The sequence below is a fragment of the Otolemur garnettii genome, unplaced genomic scaffold (assembly GCF_000181295.1).
Source record: "Otolemur garnettii isolate 467f Iridium unplaced genomic scaffold, OtoGar3 scaffold00009, whole genome shotgun sequence".
NCBI classification, from domain to species: domain Eukaryota; kingdom Metazoa; phylum Chordata; class Mammalia; order Primates; family Galagidae; genus Otolemur; species Otolemur garnettii.
The window spans coordinates 25,652,708-25,661,601 of NW_003852404.1; the positions used below are offsets into that span (position 1 = coordinate 25,652,708).

At 35.5% G+C, this 8,894-nt stretch overlaps 1 pseudogene; it reads left to right on the top strand.

The window, feature by feature from the left end:
• The first annotated feature begins 707 nt into the window (after window positions 1-707).
• On the top strand, window positions 708-4,341 carry LOC105886419 (annotated as a pseudogene).
• The last annotated feature ends 4,553 nt before the right edge of the window (window positions 4,342-8,894 follow it).

Consider the following 8,894-nt stretch of genomic DNA (forward strand, 5'->3'; position numbering starts at 1 on the left):
CTATATTTTCTACATGTACCTATGAAAAAACTTAGGAGATAGATGCTATTATTTTCCACATTTTACAGATTAGAAAACTGAGTCACATTATAAATCAATGCTTTGATTAAGGTCAATACTCTCAGTACAAGCTTAAAAGTAAGCAGTCTGGCTTTAAAGAACACTATCTTAGTCATTATCCTGAACTGCCTATGCTTAACACTAATAATTGTTTTGCTTTTATCAGGGGTATCACTGGATTCAGATCATGAGTGATCATAAATGTTAGCAGTTATATATCATGACAAGAAACCTTCACAACCTACTTCCTACAACTTCAATGTCATAGGAGTCAGAAAATTAAGTTTGCAAACTCATCCTAGAATATGTGTCACATTCCCCATTGCTGAATATCACTACAGTCACCTTCACAGTACTCCCCTTGGGAAGCTCTGAGCCAATGCCAGTCCTTTGCCCCCTTCAAAGAACTTGAATAACAAGGAGAATTTACTATGCATCACTGGGATTCAGCTGATCTGTGCTGGGCATGACTGGCCTTGGCTGAGCTCATTCATTCTTCTGCAGAGTAGGGCTGCTTCCTATGAATATGTCATGTCTCTCACCATTCTCTTCTTGCATCTTGTTTACCACCATCCCATTGACCTAATGCATCCACATGGTAGAGCTCAAGAGTCAGAGTTGGGGGGCCCTACCAAATGCATATGGCAATGGGGATGGATACTGGAAGAGGTAAAAGATTGGATAATTATTTCAGTCCACTAAAAGTAGTTACAAGGAAAATGAGTTGGTTTGAAAGCCAAATTCCATTCTTTTTTTTTTACGTTTAGCTGGCCCTGGCCAGGTTCAAACCTACCTCCCCTTGCATAGGGCCATCACTCTAACCATTGAAATAGTCAACTCCCTTCAGCCTTATATATAAAAACTGTCCTTATATCTATGGTATACCAAGATAAAATTCAGAGGTGGTCCTTCAAAAAGGCTTATAATGTTATGGGTAAGATAAACAAATCAATAATTACAATATACCTTGTTTTGCTATGAGAGAAAGCAAAGAGTAGCCCTCCAAAGAAGGGTTGTATTTAAGGTAGAGAAAAGAGAAAGAGACAAGATATCTCCCTTAAGACAAAGTTTGGGATGAATACTGAAGTGTAGGTGGTTTAGATAAGAGATTGAGAATAGCAGATGTGCCTAAAGCAACCATTACATGCAACAGGATGTCAACAGATGGAGATGTAAACGTCAGATCATAAAAGGATCTGTGTTTCACCCTAAATAGCAAAAAATGTATCATAAAGACAATAGGAGGCTATGAAAGATTTGAAGAAAATTATCAAACTTTGTATCAAAAGTAAAAACAATGCCTAACCATTTTCTAATGAATAATCTTCAGAGGTGTCCAATCTTTTTTAGTTTTTCCCACTGCCACACATTGGAAGAACTAAGAGTTGTTTGGGACCGCACATGAAACATAAAACACTAATAACAGATGATTAGGGGGGAAAAAAAAGTCCATGCATTCTTTTCATGATATCCAACACCACAGTTAAGCAAGAAAAAGTCCTTATAAAATAATCGTGTGACCCAAAAGCTGCAAGTTGGACACCCCAGGTTTACAATATAATATCCAGATAAGTAAGTGGTATTATAAGTAAGGCAATTCTGTAACTTCCCTTTATGTTGAAGTCCCCAGAGATACTATTTTTGATGTCTCAGAATGGCATCAGGCTTTAAATGATGGTTCATACTTACTAGTAAACAACAGGTAAGATAAAGGTTCAGTTATTTGTATGTACTGAGGAATGTAACGTTCATACAAACCATAAATATTTGAATGAGCAAAGTTGGCATATTGCCTCCCAGTGACCAAAATACTTTGCCATGCAGTGATCACAATCAAAGCTTGTTTTATTAATTTTTGTAAGTTACTACAGTGACAAGGACTACAAAACAGAAGGGAGCAGACATGGGAATCAGATTTCTGGGTAAGCATGGAAACAAAACAATACTAGGTAGAGAAATTAAATGTTTAATTGCGACAAGCAAGGATATCTGATATTTTTATCTCTCCTAATAGGGCTAGGCTTTCCATAAAGATGAGAAACACTTGAGGCCTCCTGGTTCGAAATCTAAGATCTATCCTTGCTGGTGGAACATAAATAACTTGATGTCCAATGACTAAGTTACCCTCTTCATTCTGGTATTGTTACCATTTCCCCAAATACTAGTAGCCCTCTCCTGTGTTTCCATTATAGACTGATGCCCTTGGTCTTTAAATATGTTAATATCTCAACCTCAAGCCTTCTGGTCAGTCATTAGTATGCTGATCTATAAGTTAAGGTTGATTTTATCATTTATCTCCAAGAGAGCCAACTATTTCCTTCATTGACAACATTCCTAGCAGGCTCTTCATTGTAACTCCTTAATATTTAAAAACAAGGACATTAGAATGCACAGTCAACAACTATCATACAAATATACATAACCAGTCAAATAAAAGAAAAAATAGATTATTTAAATAGATTATTTTAAATAAATAAAGTTATTTTAAATAGATTATTTAAAAAATAGCTTATTAGATGATGAAGCTATACTGGTGAGTTTTGACCTATAATAAAAGCACGTGTGTTTTTTCTATAATGGCTAGGTCAATATAGTTATGAAAACATGCTTTTAATACATTGGAAATTTTCTGTCAAGTAATGCATCTTTCTAATTATATAGTAAAGGGCAAAAGATACCTCCAGTTAATGTTTGCAGTAGAAAAAAAAAATTTTTTTTGCTTGTCCTTTGATGTCACATTCTTTTTTCTTGTGTTCTTTATTACCGTTAGCAAAATATTTGAATAAAACATGGTTTTTGTTTACAGATGACTGTATTCTGTTAATGTTAAGAAAACCTCCCCACTCATAGGTAAGGTTTATGTATATTATTCCTATTATTTGGACAACAAATAAAGGAAAAGGAAATAATCCATGTCCAAATTGCATACTGATATGAGGCATATGTGGCTTCAACTATATTGAATCAAGATAAGCAATTAAAATAAAGTATTGCATGGATCCATTATATATAAATCATGCAGAAGGTCCTTATTGTAAGCCATAGGAAGAGGTAACTATGAGGAGTAAGGAGCTCACATCTCTCTATCTCTGGATTTGTCTAAGGGCAGTGAGTGAGCAAGAAACAGCTGCACCTGATGCCAGGTGGTTCTCCTGCTGACCTCCGTGTCACTTACCCACTCCTCTGCTGTTGCTGAAGTATTTAACATTGTGGACCAAAGAAATGGTTATGGATAAACTCAGTCTGCTGCTTTCAGGATAGGCTTTCTTATGAAGCAACATTACACTTTGGTGATTAAAGCTCCAGAATATTTACACAGGCTTCATGGTGGGAATTCTTCCTGTGTTCACGGTGGAGCAGATGCTAGTGGAAAGCCTAGGAAGCTCTTTGTAAATAAAACACTATGCATCACAAAGTATTATCTCTGCACTTCAGTGGATTTCATGCTAAAATTTATCAGATGCATGCCCATGCAACCTGAGTGATAGAATAGTTATCCAGGTCACAGGTTTGCTGTCTAACAGAGGACAACCAGAGAGGAAGTTCATGCAAACCTTTGTTCTGGTTTCTGAACAATCTATTCTAAATACCTTTTACATTCACAATGATATGTTTCATTATGAAGATGAAGTATTTGGTGATTCTGAACCTCACTCTATGAAGGATCAGAAGATGAAGTAGAAGAGGAGCAAGAAGAAAGGTAACTGTCTTCTGAACCCAGGCAAGAAAATGCTAACGATGGCCACTGTGGAGCTCGCCTGTGACCAACGGCAAAGAGCAACGCTTGAAAGAACCCCCTCATGAACCTGAACCTAAACCAGAATCTGAAATAAAACTAAAGAGCTGAAACCACAAGTTATGGAGATGAACTTAAAAGAAGTAGGGCAGGCACCTCCTCCTCTGCCTCCTCCTGCAAAACCTGTTTCTCTGCCACAAGAACCACCAAAGCCAAGAGTTGAAGCTAAAACAGAAGTTCAGTCTCAGCCACCCAGAGGGCATAAACAATGGCTAGAGAATGACCTGATTTCCCTCCCAAAGGACCAAGACCAGGCAGAGAAGATATGAAACAGAGTGACTCTGACAACTATAGAATAGTTCATTATCTAGAGTCATCAATTTTTTGTTGATAACTTGTCATTTGACATTTATGAAAATGAACCGAAAGAATTCCTCATGAGTTTTGGAAATGTTGTGGAATTTCACATCAATATCAAGGGTCTTGGAGAAAAGCTTCCAAATTTAAGGTTTGTGGGTTTTGATGGCTATGAACCAGTTCAGTGAATCTTCAAAACAATTATGTTTCCAGAAGTTTGTTCAAACATGGAAGAGAAAAAACTAAGAGCTTCAAGACAGTGAGAGAATAAAGGTAGTGGTGATGATTGCAGGGATATTAGCCTCAGTGATCAAGGTCTGGTGGTCCATGTGGAACGATGCGTGACCATAACAGAAGAGGACCTCTTCCAAAAGGCGACATGGCACAAAAACTCGGCCCTGGAAGAGAAACCAGGCAAATGGAAGGCCACTTCACAGGACAGCATCTCTGAAGCCCCACTGTTGGCCAAGTCTTGGCAGTGGTACATTATTCATCATGTTTGCATTCTTGTTAATTTGTTTGTCTTTGAAGCATGGCACAGCCTTTCTGATCATTTCTTTAATGCAAAAAGCATGTTTTGGTTAGCAGTTAAATTGAGGTGGAAATTATTTCCCTGATTTCCCAACAAGATCTGCATTAATTTATACATCTGGACTTGGAGAATTAAGGACTTAAAAACTACCGTATCTTAAACTACCCACAATAAAATGAACTTAAAAGAACATGCCTACTGAATTCAGGTCCTTTGGATCAAAAAAATAATCTTCTGCACATTTTCTTTGGATGTTCCTGTTTCTGCCTGTCTCTGCCTGGTAATGTTGGAACACAACTAGTGTGATTTGTGTTATTAGGGAATCTTTCCTATTCTCCTTACTGCCTCTCCCCTCCCCATAGTTTGTGAAATGATGAGGGCATTTCATCTGCTTGCTGTAACCAGCGTGTATACGCATAACCCTTAACAAGACTACAAATATATTCCAGAAGGAAATCATTTAGTCATAAAGTAAATAACAAAAAATCAGAACTTCAAATACTATCATCTTGGATATTAGATAAGATTTGGTAGCTCCATTTCTAAGATTTTTCTACCTGTCCCCCTTCGGACTGGCTGGCTTCTCCACACACTCTCCTCTTTTCTTTCCTTTCTCTAAGCTTGTGTAAGGTGAACATAGTCTCTCCCACTTTTGTTCTCTGGTAACTTCTATTAATACATCATTTCAGTCTTGCTGGTAATTTTTTACAGTATAGTGTATAAATTATTCTGATACAAAGCCAAAAAGCTGCACAATGTTGAAAAATCATTGAAGTGAATAAATATTACAGTTATCTTTAAAATTTAAAAAAAATCATGCAGAAAATTGCATGTACCTATGATATATAAAACCAAGTCAGAAAAATGTTATAGCTGTGTAGAAATATTGCTACTTTGTCGTTCTTTTTGTTTTGTTTTGTATTGCTTTACCTTGAGATAGGGGATTGGAGAATGAAGGATTACCATGTTTGCCAGAATGCTTTTGTTTGCAAGTAGTAGAAACAACTCCAGAGAACTTAAATAATAAAGATAGTTTATTACTTTTGTGATGAAAAATTCTTTCAGGGAGTGGTTTAACCATAGCACAAAAGGAATTATCCGGATTTGTCTTTACTCTTTTAGCATTTCTCAACTTCTCTTCTTGGGTGTTTACTTCGTTCATTGGAGGCTTCTCTCTAGTGAATCAAGATGGATGGGAGTGGTTCCCAAGAAATCACACTTCCACATTTCTATCCAGCAGAGCATTTCTACCACAGTTTCCAAATAAATGCCCTGAGATTCATTCCTATTGAATCAGCTATACCGCAGGCCCACCTGTGGACACTGTACCTGACATTTGTGCTGACTACTAGGGACACATGGCTGTTACAGGAGGAAGGAAGAGATGATTAAAACCAAGAGAAAGAGAAGAATTTTTGAGAGCAAAAAAATTAATTTATTGTCTGGTTTCACATCAAATGTATATATTAGAAATCATTTTTGCATAGAAACAAACCCATGCATTTATCATCATGTGATTTTTGACAAAAGTAGCCAAGAACATAAACTAGAGGAAGGACTGTCTTTTAAATAATTGGTTAGAAAAACCAATTATCTACTTACAGAAGAAGAAAGTTAGACCCTTACCTCAAACCACATACAAAAATTAACGGAGTGGATTATAGACTTAAACCTAAGACCTGAAACTGTAAAACTGCTAGAAGAAAACAGATGGAAAAATTTCAAGACATTAGTCTGGGCAATATTTTTTTTTTGATATGACTCCAAAAGCACAAACAAAAGAAATATAAATAGATAAATTGGGTTATATAAAATGAACAATTCCTTTATAATAAAGGAAACAGTCAGCAGAGTGAAAAGACAATTTATGGAACAGGATAAAATGTTTACATACCGTACATTTGAAAAGGAATTAAGATACAAAATATACAAGGAACTCAAATATTCAATAGAAAGAAAGCAAACAAACTGATTAAAAAATGTACACAAGATTCTAAATGGATATTCCTCAAAAGAAGATAGACAATGGGGGACAGATATAAAAAAAATCTCAATATCACTAATCATGAGAGGAATATAAACTAAAACCACATGAAGATATCACTTCATACCTATTACAATGGCTATTATCAAAAAGATTTTAAGATAACAAGGACTAGAAAATGAGACCCTTGTACATTGTTGGAAATGTAAATACAGCTATTATAGAAAACAGTCTGTAGGTCCCTCAAGAAATTAAAAATAGAACTGTGTCCATCAGTGAATGAGTGGATAAAGTATTTGTGATGCACTCAAACACACTATAAAAAATGATTCAGTTTTAAAAACAAGAAAACCCTGTCATTTTTGACAACCTGGATGAACTGGAGATGAAGTGAAATAAACAAGACATAGAAGGACAAACACTGCATGATCTCACATGTGAAATCTAAAAAAGTTACATAGAGAGTGAAATGGTGGTTACCAAGGGTTGATGCAGAGTGAGAGGTGGGGGTGGGGACATGCCGGTCAAAGGACAATTTTAGTCAGAGAGGAAGAATATATTCAAGAGAGCCATTGTACAACATGGCGACTATGGTTAATAACAATGGACTGGATTTTGAAAATTGCTAAGAGCATAGATTTTAAGTGTTCTCACTACAAAACATGATGTGTGTAAGGTAATTCATATGTTAATTACTCAACTGAGCCATCTGATAATGTATATATGAATTTCAAAACATGATGTACAAAATAATATATACAACTGTTGTCAGGTAATAAAATATTTGAAAATTCTATTCACCATAATTTATTTGGGCTATATAAATAGGTTACACAATGAAAATAATTTTAAGGGCGTTTTCAAAGATGAAAGGAAAAAAATCTCCTTAATCTAATTTAGAAGGACCTTTGATACTCATCTGCACCCACAGCAGAATTCCATAGCTATTTCCCTTTGCTTTTAGGGACACCCCATTGAACCACTGCTGATCTAAGACAATTACAAGCTACTAAGTTCAGCTTCCCCTTTATTTTCTAAGAAGTCACAGATTTCTTATTATCTTTTGGCATCATCCTCTCTATAACAGTAAAGTAATAAACACAGTACCCAGAAGGAACACTAACACATTACCAATTCAGAGCAAATGATGAACCCAAGTCCAGGGTCCTGAGTTTGCAATCCAGTGAGGAGATAGGGTCATTAAAAACTAGAAAGCAAGTATCGCACATAATTTGAGACATACACATGTTTCTGCATTGAGACGTTTTGTCTTCTTAGTGTTACCTCTATATTTTGACTTGTTTTATATTAACTCCATTGAGAGAGGTGCACCTTAATTTTTTTCTAAAGAGCTACTTATTAGCTTCCAGTAGTGACTAAACCAAAAGTCTGAATCTAGACTTCAATGAACTGAACCATCAAACTGTTCTGTGCATTAAATAAATTGTGCTTTGGCAATGACTATTTCTCTAGTCAAGGTTGGTGTTAGAAGGATTTAAGATGCAGTAGCTTAATGATAAAGTGTATATATAACCAACAACCCAGGAAAAGAATTGCTTGAACATGGGCTTAAAATAAAGTTTTATATAATCTTAAGAGGGCTTTAATGAACAGTTAGGTATTTTAGTCTAACAAAAACTTGACTTGTATGCTAAACAGCTGAGAAAAGATATATTTGCTTTAGATTAATATTTCCACATAATGGAACGTAATTTACTTTCAAGAGCTTCTCTTTTAATTATTACCAGCTTGTATATAATAAAGGAAAAATACATACTGTAAGTTATGGTTAACTATTTGAACTAGTAATATATTCTATTGCTTAATCATGACATAAAACTCCTTACCTGTAAGTATTCGTTGTAATCATAGTTGACTTCAGAAGAGTGGTTGATATTGATATTAAAGAATACTTAATTTTGTATATTAGATGAATACTTGAGGTAAAGAAAACATCAATAAATGGAAAACAATGCCTCTCTGTCTATTCTCATAATATTCAAATTCTTTAATTTCTCTTCTGTCCTTCCTTGCTAAAACTGCTGTCAATATTCTGAACTCAGAATAGAAGCCACTTGCTCCTCTTTGGACTTCACAACATTATCTTTTGATGCAGTGGCGTCACCCCATCTTTTCTTCTACAGTAATGCTGAGAGTGTTATTGCTGTCAATGTACAACTAACTCCCTCAAAATGTCATGAAGCCAGTGGCATCAAACTTCAATG